Below are 14673 nucleotides of genomic sequence, written 5' to 3'. Positions count from 1 at the left end.
CTGCTAAATAATTAGCTAATTGTTTTGCCAATCGATTTTTAAAAAACATTCTGCGGTAAAACCAATATAGCAGGAGAAAATTTAGAAAACAGAAGGAAAGCGATCTCCCCAAATCCTGCCCCCAACACAAAGGCTCCGACAGCGATGGTTCACTTCCAGTCCCTCCGCCATAAGCAGGCGGCTTTTTACTTGTAAACACCATGTACCTTGTATCCTGCTTTTTTCCCACTGAACATTATCTGATTCTTTTTTATGAGCAATGAAATTTGATACGAGGTGCTGCTCACATGATGTTTGGAAAAGACCGTTGTTGGAAGGATTGGTGAGTACTTTCTAAGCCCCATCGACTTCAGGGAATCAGGAAATTAAACTTTTTATTTATTGGTCTTTGACTTTCCCATAAATGGACACAGTTCTACATTGTTTGATTGCATTGTAAAAGCAGACGCCTGGCGAACAAAGGCATGCCGATGAGTAATTAGGCATTAAGCGGGAGGCAGGGAGCTCTTTATGGGACCCTTAGTACCCACCCCGCTGCCTCTAGGGTTCAAGTCTACTCCTCAGCATTGGATACCTTTACTTTCTTGGATTTAAAAAAAAAAAAAAAAGTACAGTTTTTTTAGGAGCTGGGAGGTTGTTTCTGGCTTTGTTTTGCTTTTGCCCAAATGTTTAAAAACAATGAGCTGACCTTTGTATATTCATTTAAGGAAGAGGATAAAGGATGTTTGTTACATACACGATTTTTTAAAAATTCTGTTGTCTGGACCTTATTAATCTTGTGTAGCACTTGAGTGATTGGGGACTTAAAATATAGAGAGTGTGCTTCCTTCTGCAGAGCCGGCGGAAGCCAGGTCCCAACTCTGCAACATCTCTCTTTGATGCCAAGGAGGGGAGATGATCTGACCTCATTTACCTCCACACATTTGATGTCATTCCGGAGAGGGTATGTTGTTATGACAAGTTCCTCGGCGAGCTCACTGAGGTTGTTAGTCTTGATCAGAGTACTGACAGGGGAGCAGTTTTTGCTTTGGGCACTTTTCCTTGTGAAATGCATCTCTTCATCTGCTTAGTCCAGAGCAAACTTCTTATCTTCTCTCCCTGTGATCACAGCTATTAAATAAATAACAAAGGCGACTCTATCTTCTCAGAAGAAAAACGAAAGAGTTCTTTTCTGCCTTGGTAAAATGTTATCATTTCTGCAGACACATCTTTGCTTGCGTGCTGCAACTTTGTAGAACAAAATGATAGTTGCTGCCTGCTAGAATGGATAGCGGCCATTTTGTTAAAAATCAGAAGGTTAAAAAATGCCCAGATCTGCCAACAATGGCTTAGTGTTTGGCTGTGTTGAGAACATCCACCAGTCCATTAGTGCAATACGTCATCATTGAGGGTAGAGAGAATGAAGTACTGTGACAAGGTAAAGGTGAAACGATAGATGGTGAGCCCCTGTCCCCAAGGCATGGAGCTTGGGAGGAAGATGAAGCTGTACAAAGATGCTTAACACACAAGTGGGCTGTGCTCGGGGCTGTGAGGGAGCTCAGAGAAGAAGGTAACATTTCCTCCAGCTGGGGCCAGGATGGAATGACGAGGCCTTCCCTTAAGCAAGGCAGGGAAAGGGATTAAGGCCACACCAGACCCACTACTGACCTAACATTCCTTGGTTTCCTGGGAAGCAGTAGAATCTACCGATAGTGCATGAGAAGTGCAACTAGGAACTTGATTTTGTGAAGATTTAACAGCCAAGAGTCTTGCCAAGAAGCGGGCACCACCACGTTGCTCCGTGCATTTAGAAGAGATCCACAAAGGTCATCCTGCAGGCCTCACTGACTAGCCATTGGAATCTTCTAGGTAGCCAGACTCTGACCCTGCATCTAGCACTTTGAAAAACGTTGTGCATTCATTTTCTCATGCAATCCTTAATTGTACAAGGTAGGTCCTATCATTAGCCCCAGTAGAAGGATATGAAAACTAAGACTTAGAACTAGCTTGCCCAAGGTCACAAAGATATCAAGTAACTGAGCTGGGCACCAAAGCTCTCCTCTCAACCAGTAGGCCAAGACCAGCCTTGACAACTGTCCATGGCAAAGGCATTTCAGAATGCTCTTTGCTAGTTCCCCTGCAACAGTGCTCTGCATACCAGGCAGGGCATCGCGTGCTGGGGTACGAAGGTACAGCGGATGGGGGAAGTGCACCATCTTTCTCTTGTCCCCCAGCACTGCCATCCTCTTGGCCTGAGAACTCAGCAACATCACAGTGTCCATGCACGTCCTTGGGGCTCTGCCTGCTTTCTCACAGTTTCTCCTGTTCTCCACTCACTCCAGACTCCAGCCAGTGCCCAGTTAATGGTTTAAATGAACTGGAATGGTGGGTTCCACTTCCAGCCCAGACTGGAACCCAGCCATCCAGGGCTCTTTCAACCTGTCTGCTTGGTGATTGGGCAGCCTGAATTTCTAGGACACTTCATTTTTTGTTTTTTGAGACAAGGTCAAGCTCTGCCACCCAGCCTGGAGTGCAGTGGCACAATCACAGCTCACTGCAGTGTCAACTTCCTGGGCTCAAGCAATCCTGCCACCTCCGCTTCCTGAGTAGCTGGGACTACAGGTGCACACTACCACGCCTGGCTAATTTTTTAAATTTATTGTAGAGATGAGATCTCGCCATGTTGCCCAGGCTGGTCTGGAACCCCTGGACCCAAGTGATACCCCTGTCTCGGCCTCCCAAAGTGCTGGGATTACAGGCATGAATGAGTCACCACACGTGGCCTTCAAATGTTTACACATTGTGTTTGCTGAATTATTTTATATGGATGACTCATTAAATGAATAACCAAATGAGATTCAATTTTGATACCTTCATAAAAGTTCCAAATGAGTTCACAAATATGAACTTTCTAAACCCATGTTCCAGTTCTGTAAATCTACCCCACACATTGTGACCCACCATCATATCAGTGGCAGTCCCCCAACCAGCTCAGCCCCCGCCCCCATCCCCACTCAGGCCAGTTCTCACTTTCTGCAGTCACGTCCCTCTCACCCTCACTTCCCTGCCGGTGTACTTGTGTGTGGATGAGCTAAGAACACTCAGCATGAGATGTGCCCTCTTCAATGTTAAGTGTATAATACGTTACTGTTGACTGGGGGTGCAATGTGGTAGAGGAGATTTCTAGAGCTTATTCGTCGTACTTAAATGAACCCTTATACCCATTGATTGATAACTCCCCATTTTCCCCTCCCCCAGGCCCCAGATCACCTCCATTCCAGTCTTTGATTTTATGAATTTGACTATTTTAAACATCTCAGATAAGTGGAATTATAGGCCAGGTGCAGTGGCTCATGCTGGTAATCCCAGCATTTTGGGAGACAGAGGCAGGTAAATCGCTTGAGCCCAGGAGTTTGAGACCAGTCGAGGCAACTGGCAAGACCCCGTCTCTACAAAAAATTAAAAATAAAAATTAGTCTGGCGTGGTGGTAGACAGCTATGGTCTCAACTACCTGGGTGGCTGAGGTGGGAGGATCACCTGAGCCTGAGAAGTCGAGGCTGCAATGAACCATGATATCGCCACTGCACTCCAGCCTGAGTGACAGGGTGAGACCCTGTCTCAAAAAAAAAAAAAAGTATAATTATGCAGTGTGTGTTCTTACGTGTCTGATATTTCACTTAACATAAGATCTTCAAAGTCTGTTCATGTCGCAGATTGCAGGGTTTCCATCCTTTTTAAGACTAGATGAGATCCCACTGTATGTATGTACCACATTTTCTTTATCCGTTCACCTGTTGACTGGATGTCCAGGTCAGTTTCACATGTGAGCCATTGCAAACAGTGCTGCAGCGAACATGGGAGTGCAGACATCCCTTTGAGACCCTGATTTCATGTCTTTTAGGTATACATTTCCCCCAGTCCTACCAGCAGTTGTCAGCCTGGCTGACCCTAGAATCACTTAGAGAGCTTTTCAAAAATGCTGAGGCTGGCTCCACCCCCAGGAACCTGACTCAGCTGGTCCAGTGGGACCCCTGTGGTGGGCTCCCCAGGAGACTTGCCAGGCAGTGGACTCAAGAACCTTGACCCCATCCATCTCATGGCACAGTCTCCTTGCTTTTCCCCACAAGAACGATTTCCACTTCAGTCTTCATTTTCTCCTGCCCCTACTCGTGAGCTGCTGGGTTCTCTTAGAAAAATCCCACAGCGGGACCACAAACCTCTACAAATCCAGACCACTGCCCTGCTGCTGGGCTCCCTCCAGCTTCCTCTTGGTTATGGCATTCTCTTAAAATGACGATGCCACAGGCTGCCCATCTTCCTCCGGGTTTCATCTCAGGTGCCTCATTCTCAGCTGAAGACCTCTCTCCACCTCCCTCAGACACTCCAGAGAAATCCCCAACAGCCTCCCTCCCCACTCTCAAGTTTCTTTCATCTCTCCCCATCCACTTGAGCCATATGACAACCCCTCCCCTCCCCATCCCCACTGCGAGAAGTGGGTCTCCCTTCCAGGTGCAGGTCCCTCCCCATGCTGCCCCTGCTCCCCTTCTCTCCTCCCCCATCCTCAGGCAGCCTCAGCCTGGGCATTCCCATTCCCTTCTTTGCCTTGGTCTTTAAACACCACTCATTCCTATGTTTAAAAAAAAAAATCCTAAAACAGAAAGAGAGAGAGAGAGAGAAGCGAGAGGGATTCAGAAGACAGAAGCAGAGAGATGGGAGTGAGAGAAGGTCTAGAGAAGGTCTCAGCTCAACGCTGAAGCTGGAGAGGGAAAAGAAACAGATTCCCCCTGGACCCCCAGAAGGAAAACCAGCCCTACACCCTGATTTTTGTCCAGTGAGACCCACTGTGTACTTCTGACCCCAGAATTACCAGATAATAAACTTATGTTGTTGTAAACAAACAAACAAACAAACAAATTTTGCTGACTCTATTTCTCCATCAAGCTATCGCTGTATCTCCTCTCTACGAGTCTAGTCCTGAGCTAAGCCACCGTGCCCAGCTGTCAGCTAGAGATTTCCCTCTGCCTCCCCTGGCACCTTGAACTCAGCTGGTCTGCAGCCACACTCACCTGCTATCCCGAACTGATCCCTCTACTGTGTCCGTGTGCAGGTCAGTGCACTCCAGCAGGGGCTGCATGAAGCCTAACGTCACCCATCAGCATCACTAAGACTTCATGTTCTCCACTCTAAGGTGGAAATGCGTCACCCTCCTTCTGTCTGCTGAATAAACCCATCATCCCTCTCTATTACACTATTAATTCTTCATTTTACCTATCATTAGGCTTTCAGTAAATAAATAAGTGAAGCCAGAATAACTGCCTCTTTCCATAAATAATCAAAATGTGTTTAGTGCTTTAGTAAACAGTTCGTTTTCTAATTTTCCTTTAATTAGCAGAGAAAGAATTCAAATCAATCACTTATCTGTCAGATAAAAAATTAGATTCAGCTTTTGTTCTTACACATATATCCAAATTTTAATGTACACAAGAAACACAAATTCATAATTGTTCTGTAAGATCATATGTATCCAATACTAAACACATTTCTATATGGTCTTCTCCCTTTTATCACAGCTTAATAAAATTATAATGATGACTTTTCAAAGTCTCATTGCCTGATCCACATTTACACAGCATCCCTAGCTCCAAATCTCTGCTATTGCAAGGGGCCTACTGCATCTCACTGCCTGACAGTCTATGCTGGATGCACCACAGGCAGCATTGGGGTCTATTACCACTCATGCGTTAACCTAGAAGCCAGCACAGTACTTCACATAGAGGTAGGGCTGTGATAAAAAATTGTCACTGAATGATGAGTAAATACGTAAAGTCTTTGGGCATGTCTTACATCGTGTTCATACCAATACACATGATACTGTGGCTACATCACCTGTCCCAAAGGGAATGGGGCAATAGAGAGTGGAAGGGTGTGTCATGAGGCTGAGGGTGGGAGGGACTGTGGCCATATTGAGGAATGAGCCGTAAAACAGCCCAGATTCAGTTGGCAAACATGATTGCTTTAACCCAGACTCTCCTGGTTGATTGAAGATATCCAGCAGAGTCAAATCCTTTCTCTAAACATCTAGAATGTCACGAATATGAGGCAGTGCTTTCAATACAAAATATTCTTTGGAGAAACAATAAGATTTCTCCTGTAGGATTATGTTGAGACTTCTCAATCCTCTTTGGGAACCATAACAGCAGATGTTGGAGAGGGATTGGATATGCCACTCACGGCTGGTACCGGTCATGGAATCTTAGACAGAGGCTATAAACAGCAGAAGAATGTTTAAAATGGCTTCAGTGATTCTCCTTCAGGCCAAAGGAATTACAACCACGTGTTCTCAGCAGAGAAGGCATAGTATTCCGCTGTGGTCACTTATTATCCTGTCAGTAGCTATATGGAACGTGGATAAGGAGTAAAGCTGTTCTTTCCGTTCGGAACTGGGACTGTCCCCTGCAGATGTTGCAGCCAGATCAGCGCCCAAGTGGAGCAGAAATCATTGTTCTTGGACTGAACATTCTGATGCTAGCTCCTATTTCGCAGGAGGAGAGGAAGAAGGGAAGAAAATAGGATTTGTGTTCTTGTGCCTGTATTACCCAATTTGGGAACTTACAGATCTGTTTAATTTCGATTGGGAGAGAGAATAAAGCATTTGAGGTTATTTCGGTTACTCTGTGCGGAAATCACACGCTACACCTAACAGATTCAACAATTTCATAGAGCCGTAGTCAAGCGCGTGAGTTACAATTTTATTCATTCCATTTATTCAGTGAGTCAGGCTCTGACAGGGGGTTGATTTGTTGTTTAATATTTGGGGGGATTATTTTGGTATAGCCGTAACATGTTTACTTAAATACCGTGTGTTAAATGAGACGTTTTGGTTTGTTTTGATGGGTACTTATGAAGGCAATATACAGCACTTCACACTTAGCATTTTCCCATCCTCAACATGGCACCAGGATTAGCGCAATGACTGCCCTGTGTGTTTGGGAACAGCCAGGTTTGTTTCACCCAGAGAAAGGCAGGACTAGAAGACAGGGCTACTGCCAAAGCAGAGCTGAACTGAAGGGGATCTTTCCAAAACACTGGGTCCCAGTGCCATGCTAGGACCAAAGACTGTGGGTGGCAGCAAAGAGCCCAAAGGAGAAAATTGATTCTTCTTGCTTGTTTTGTGGTTCTTAGGGTGTTACCATAACAGCATGGATTCTTCCCTGTACTCAACAGAACATATGGGAAGCCTATAGTTAGCTCATCATTTCAACCCTTCCTCCCCCACACCCATCTCTCCCCCCTCCCCCGGGAATCTTCAATATGGGACCAATTTTTCTGTAGGTGAACAAAAAAAAAATTTAATTGGGATGAAATGTCCTTTTCTCCTGAACTGTAGGCCAGCTGTGATAGGTCCTGAACTTTGACTGAAGTTGCAATTGGCCACTAAACTGCAACATAGAAATTGTTCCTAGAAAGGCTGTAGAATTAGCCAGGGCAGGAGAAATGTCGTCACAACACCTGATTCCTGTGCCTGGCCACCCAAACAGAAATGGCTTGGGCCAAAGGCAGCCACGAGATACTCTAACAAAAAGAAGGCACGAGGCAACTTTTAAGTCATGGTCCTAAATGCTAAAGCAGACCAAATGAGAATGCACTTCTGTAAAAATAGGCAGCATTTAAAAGTTGGTTTCATATAGGAAATCATCACTTTGCCCTTCTAACCATCATGTCTGAGGGCCTTTACATCTGATTTTTGCAAATATAAATTAGATACTCAATAGTTATGCAGATGCCTGCTACATGCACGAACAGTGACTGAAGATTCCTAGTATGGGTCTAGAATGGGTACTAGACAGCCTCGCTATGAAACGGTATTACTCTCGGGTGTCATTTTAATGTCTAAGTCATCTCTCAGATGGCACAAGTCCCACTCTAATGCATTAAAACAGAAGAAATCTATAAACACCTTCATGTATTTGATTAGTAAGTTGGGGGTTCTTTAACTGGCTGTTTATTCCTCTGTTCAGAACAACACATTAAAACAAGGAACCAACAGCAGCAAGTCACTGACATTGTGCCAATTTATCAAAGACTTTTATTTTTGTAAAGTGGGCTCTTGTACTGGGGCATCTACACTAGAGTTCCCAGGACCTACCCCTCCATTCCTATGCAGTATCCTTTTGTTTTTGACTCACTGGATTGAGAATTGTGAGGTGGTTGGACAGTGTTATTTCTTTTGTAGAAAGCTACTAAGAAAGACTGGTTTTAAGGGGAGGTTATCTAATTTGTGTTTTCATAGGTGGTAAATATACCTTTCCCACTCATCAATCTCTGTGTCCCTCCACATAATTGCAGATTTGGTTCTGTATGTCTTTTGGGTAATTTTTTGAATTTCACTTCCCATAAATTGAATTATGTGTCACTCCTGTTAGAGACTGTTGGTGTTTAGGCAGAGAAAGGAGAGAAGAGGCAGAAGGCTCCACAAGCAAGGATTTTGTGAGGACTCCCTGGGAGAAGAAAAGAAAATGCACCTGGTGGAGAACAAAGCTCCTACATGTCGAAGGCAAAGGCAGGGCCTTGCAGAGAACTTACCACAGACAGAGATAAAGTCATGTAACCCTGTGCGTCAGATATAAGCTTGAGAGTTATGCACATTGCAGGCACCTGATGTCACAAACCTGCCTGTTAAACGGCATTCTGCTAAACCACAACAAAAACAGTGTCTCTTTGAAACAGAGGACAGGAGAGAAGCTACCAAGATTCCCTCAGAAAGAGGAATGAAAAATGGAAACTACGACGCTTGCTGATTTAATATATGTGAAATGTCTTTTGATATTCTCTTTATTTGTGTCATTTTTTAAGATTTCATTTTAGTGACCACAAAATCCCTTAGCCTATATTTCCTAAAGTATGGGAGGGAGTTTAGGTAGCTGCCAGGTGCAACATTAAATAATATTGACTTACATGTTAAGAAAGGTGTTTTATTTTCTTCTTCTTTTTTTTTTTCTATTCTATGTCAAACCTTCTGTTTAGGCTAAGGAGAAAATCTTGGGTTTGGTGGTCATATGTCCAACACCTCTCTAATAGTTACTAATTCCCTATTTCAGCAAATCAAGACCAGGCCTCAGACAAGAGGTCTTTAGGAGGCAACAAAGTCCAGCTGGAATTTAATCATCCTGGTTGGTTGGTTGGTTTTTCCATTTTATTTACTTTTAGATTGCCTTCTATCTATGACAAGTGATCCCAATTTTCTAAGTAATGGAAGATAGACGGGATCAAATTGGGCACAGGTCAGTTCGGCTACAAATGTTCTCTGTTCCAGGGGTGCTGGCATGGAGGCAGTGAATTTGAGAAGAGGCATGGTCCGGGGCATTTGACAGGGTTATTCACAGAGGTTCTCTGCCAGGGCAGTCCTCAGCACATTCTCTGTGCAAAGTGATGAACTAGATCTGTGTCAGTGACAAAGTAGATGAATTGACAGTTATCACTTGGGTCAGGAGGGCAGGGCAGTGTCCCAGAAAGGTGGCAGTAGACAGACTGGGAGCCCCTACCCCAAAGAGGAGCTAGTGGCTACATCTGGGGCAGTCTTTTCTGCCTCTCACCCACCCTCATGCAGACAGTGTGAGAAGAACATACATACTGCCCACAGGTGAGCTATCAAGGATCCTCAAAAAGCAACTGTAATGTCAGCACGTTGGAGGCTGAGGTGGACCGATCATTTGAGGTCAGGAGTTTGAGACTAGCCTGGCTAGTATGGTGAAACCCCGTCTCTGCTAAAAATACAAAAAATTAGCCAGGCGTGGTGGCGGGCGCCTGTAATCCCAGCTACTCGGGAGGCTGAGGCAGGATAGTGGTGTGAACCCCAGAGGCGGAGCTTGCAGTGAGCAGAGATCGCACCTCTGCACTCCAGCCTGGGCAACAGAGTGAGACTCCATTTCAAAAAAAAAAAAAAAAACAGAAACAATAAAACAAAACAAAACAAAATACAAAATTAGCTGGGCATGGTGGCACGCACCTGTAATCCCAGATACTCAGGAGGCTGAGGCTAGAAAATTGCCTAAACCCAGGAGGCAGAGATTGCAGTGAGCCCAGATCTTGCCACTGCACTCCAGTCTGGGCGACAGAGGGAGACTTCACCTAAAAAAACAGAACAAACAAACCAAAAAAACCAACATGAGCATAAAATCAAGTCATAAAATGTTCACACCATGCAATAAAGACAAATAGACACAACAATACCCAAGGAAGCAAAGCGGGTGGAGAAAAATAAGAAGCTACAGAAATAAGTAAAATCATTATCAGGCAGAATCAAATATTACACCCACAAACAAAAACTAAATAGAGACTTTGGAAATTAAACTGCTGTTTGGTTATAGGAAAACGTCTATAGATTGGCTAAATAGCAGAATGGATCATTGAAGAGCCACTTAGTAAACTGGAAGATGAAGTTTGGGGATTCTCCCAGAAACCAGTGCAAATGGATAAGTAGACAAAAAATATAAAGGAATACTTAAGAGTTGAGGAAGATAGAGCCAGGTATTTAAGTAACCATCTAAGAAGCATTCTCGAAGAAAATAGAGCAGAGAAAATAATCAGAGATATAACTGAAAAAAAATTCTATAGCTAAAAGAAAATGGAAAATAAAAAGACAATACTGAAAATGAAATACCCTACCTAATTCCCAAGTGTGCATATTATGTAAATATCAGACATGATTAGCTAATTAGGAAGCTAGATATAATCTAATTTTATAGCCAGCAAAACACACACACATGTAAAACTGTGAAGAAAATCTGAATAAGGCCTGTGAATTGCACCAACATCAATTTCTTGGTTATGATATTTGTGGCACACAGAATTCTAAGATGCCCTTTAATGAACCTCACTCTTGTATAATCCCCTGCCCTTGAGTGTGGCAGCACCTGTGAATATGATGTCGTATCAATTCCATGATTATGTTATGTTATATGGCAAAAGGGATTTTTCAGATGAATTAAGGTCTCAACTCAACCTTAAAATACGAAGATTATCCTGGTTGGGCCAAGCCCAATCAGGTGATCCCCTTAAAAATAGGGCACCAAACCCTTCCTCATGAAAGAGATTGCAAAACGTGCAAGGGATTCCACTCGAAGTTTTCTATTGTTGGCATTGGAGATGGAGGGGGCCGTGTAGCAAAGAATGCAGCAACTCATAGGAGTTGAGAAGGTCCCCAGCTAACAGCAAATGAGGAAGCAAGGAATCTCAGTCCTCCAACCACAAGGAACTGAACTGTGCCACAACCACATAGACATGAAAGAGAACCCCCGGCCTCTGATGAGAGTGCACCTCGATTTTAGCCTGTGAGACCTTGAGCAGAAGACATCACCACGTGCACCCAGACTTCTGGCCTGCAGAGCTGTGTGTTAAGTAGTTTTGTTATAAGCCACTAAGTTTGTCGTCACTTGTGACACAGTACTATAGTTTTAATATTTTCCCTCCAAATTCATGTTAACACTTCATTTCCAATGTGACAGCATTGAGAGGCGGGACCTTTAGGAGGTGATTGGGTTATAAGGGGTCTGTTCTTATGAATGGATTCATCCATTCGTGGATCCATGGTTAATAGGTTATCATGGAAGGGGGACTGGTGCCTTGATAATAAGAGAAAGAAAGACCTGAGAGAGCATGTTGGCATGCCCAGCCCCCTCTCCATGGGAAATCCTGTTCACCCTGGGAACTCTGAAGGGAGTCCTCACAGCGGGAAGGTCCTCACCAGATGCAGCCCCTTGGCTCCGGACTTCTCAGCCTCCACAACTGTAATAAATAAGTTTCTTTTCCTTATAAATTACAGATGTAATTTATAATTTTAAATTGTCATTCCAGATATCCTATTCTAAGTAACAGAAAATGGACTAATATGCACAGCAATAGAAAATGAATATTCTATTTTACCAGAGTTATGCCAGATATTAGCATTGGAGAAAACTGGGTAAAAAATAGGCAGAACCTTTCTGCAGAATTTTTTTTTTGCAACTTTCTATGGCCCTATAATTATTCCCTCTAAAAAAAAGATTGCATAAAAGGGAGATTGTGGATTCTTGTCAAATACATGTAAAACAGTGACAGAAATTGACTATGTGTTAAGCCTCAAGAACGTTTTAAAATTTTCAGGAAGCAGAAATCATACAAATCTTAATCACTGACCACAATGCAGAAATTATTTAATTAATAAAATATTGACAATGAAAAATAACAACAAAAGAAAAAATTAAATACACTTGTTAATAATTATTGAATTAAGAAAGAAAACAGACTGGGAGCCCAGAGGCTCACACCAATAATCCCAGTATTTGAGGAGGCCTGGATAGGAGGATCTTGAGCTCAGGAATTTGAGACCATCTGGGCAACATGGTGAAACTCTGTCTCCACAAAAGATACAATACAGCCAGGCATGGTGGCATGCACCTGTAGTTCCAGCTACTTGGGAGGCTGAGGGGGGAGGATCACTTGAGCCCCGGAGGTCAAGGTTGCAGTGCAGTGAGACATGATTATGCCACTGCACACCAGCCTGGGCAACAGAGCAAGACCCTGTCTCAAGACCAACAAAACAAAACAAAACAAAAAATAAAAAGTAAGAAAACAACTTCAAGCTACTCGGGAGGCTGAGGCATGAGAATGGCGTAAACCTGAGAGGCGGAGCTTGCAGTGAGCTGAGATCCGGCCACTGCACTCCAGCCTGGGGGACAGAGCGAGACTCCGTCTCAAACAAAAGAAAAAAAATGAACAGTAACAAGAAATAACAAGAGCACCATGATGTGTCTATGTATAGTGGCATTCTGAGGGAGTAGCCTTGACTACATTTACAAGAAAACAGGAAAGACTGGAAATAATTGAGTTATGTTTTCACCTTGAGAAGCTAGAAAAAGAAAATCAAAATAAGCTCAGGAAAGGAATTAGTAAACATGAAAGTATACATTAATGAGATCAAAAGCAAACAACAGCAACAAAAATGCAGAGTTGGTAAACAGAGCAAAGGCATGTAAACATTCAAAATGTCAAAGGACAGGATGTGACTTTAAGAGCCTTAGAAAAGAGAACTGTATTAAAACACCAACATTTTACAAAGTCATGTAAAACAAATGGTTTCCTCTAAAATAAAATGATCAAAATTAGAAAAAAAAAAAAAAAGGAAGTGCCATACAGACCAATCTCCATAAAAATAAACGGCAAAGACATGCCAAGATTTGCACCCGAAAACAGCCCCAGGTCCAGGAGTTTTCCTGGCAAATCCTATAGGTATTTGCAATTTATACAAGCAGTGTCAGAGGATAGAAAAGGAGAGAAAGCTGCCTTCAACTGAAAGCTAAAATAATAATTGCAGAAGTTTAAAAACTAAAAGACTGCAAGTAAGATAATTGCATATCGAATTCTGAATGTATCGGAAGCATAATACCTCATAACAACTAGAGTTTGTCCCAAGAATGCTAGAATGGCTGAAGTTTAGAAAATCCATTGATATACCTTATTATATTAACAGATTAATATAGAAAAATATAAGATTATCTCAATAAACACCAGAACATTATTTGCTATAATGTCCCTCCATATGTACAACCATAGCACAAACTCAGAATTATTTAATAATCTTAAGCAAAGGAGGTCCTAAGCACGACATGAAATCCTGAAGCCATTAAATAAAAATTTCATTCATTTTACTGTGTTAAAATATGGAGGGCTTTTCTATGATGTATACTACACCAAAGCAAGATATTAACAGTAGAGGAAACTGTGGAGATAAGCGGGGAGAGTGTGGTATACAGGAACTCTGAACTTTCCAATTTTTCTGTAAACCTAAAACTGCTCTGAGAAATAAAGTTTATAAGCAAAGAGGAATAAAAAACAACAAAATAGATAAAATACTTGAAATATATTTGACACGAAGGGTTAACACCTTAATCTATAAAGAAATCAGGACCGGGCATGGTGGCTCATGCCTCTAATCCCAGCAGAGGAGGAACGCTTGAGGCCAGGAGTTCGAGACCAGCCTGGGCAACAAAGGGAGATCTCATATATATATAAAAAAATTTTTTTAATTAGCTGAGTGTGGTGGCATGCTCCTGTAGTTCTCACTACATAGGAGAATCACTTGAGACTAAGAGTTTGAGGCTGCAGCGAGCTATGATGGCACCACTGCACTCCAGCCTGGGCAACAGAGCTAGATCCTATCTCTTAAAAAGAAAAGAAAAAGAAAAAAAAGAAAATGAAGATATATACTCTCTGTAATAATATTCAAATTGTACCTGAGGTCCTATCCAATGCAATAAGATGGGAAAAATATAAATGTTGGAAATGACATAAAATAATTATTATTTTACAAATGATATAATTTTCCATTTAGAAAATCCAGAAGAGAATCAACTGAAATATTATTAGAAATTTCTTTTATTTTATTAGAATATTTATTTATTTATTATTAGAAGTTTAGCCGGGTCGCCAAGTAGAAGATTCATATACAGAAACCAATAGCTTTCTCATACGTCTGCCAAAACCAATCTAAAAGTGCAACTAAAACATTCAAAATAGCCACAGAATTTCAAAATATACAGGAATAAACATGGAAAAGAAACACATCAGATCCATGTGAGGAAAATTATAAACTTTACTGAAGGACATAAAGTAAATTCAAACAAAGGGGAAGATGCAGTATAAAGGTGTCCGTTTTC

This window comes from Rhinopithecus bieti, unplaced genomic scaffold (assembly GCF_001698545.2).
Source record: "Rhinopithecus bieti isolate Rb0 unplaced genomic scaffold, ASM169854v2 scaffold_42745, whole genome shotgun sequence".
NCBI lineage: Eukaryota > Metazoa > Chordata > Mammalia > Primates > Cercopithecidae > Rhinopithecus > Rhinopithecus bieti.
This window is presented reverse-complemented; position numbering follows the sequence as displayed.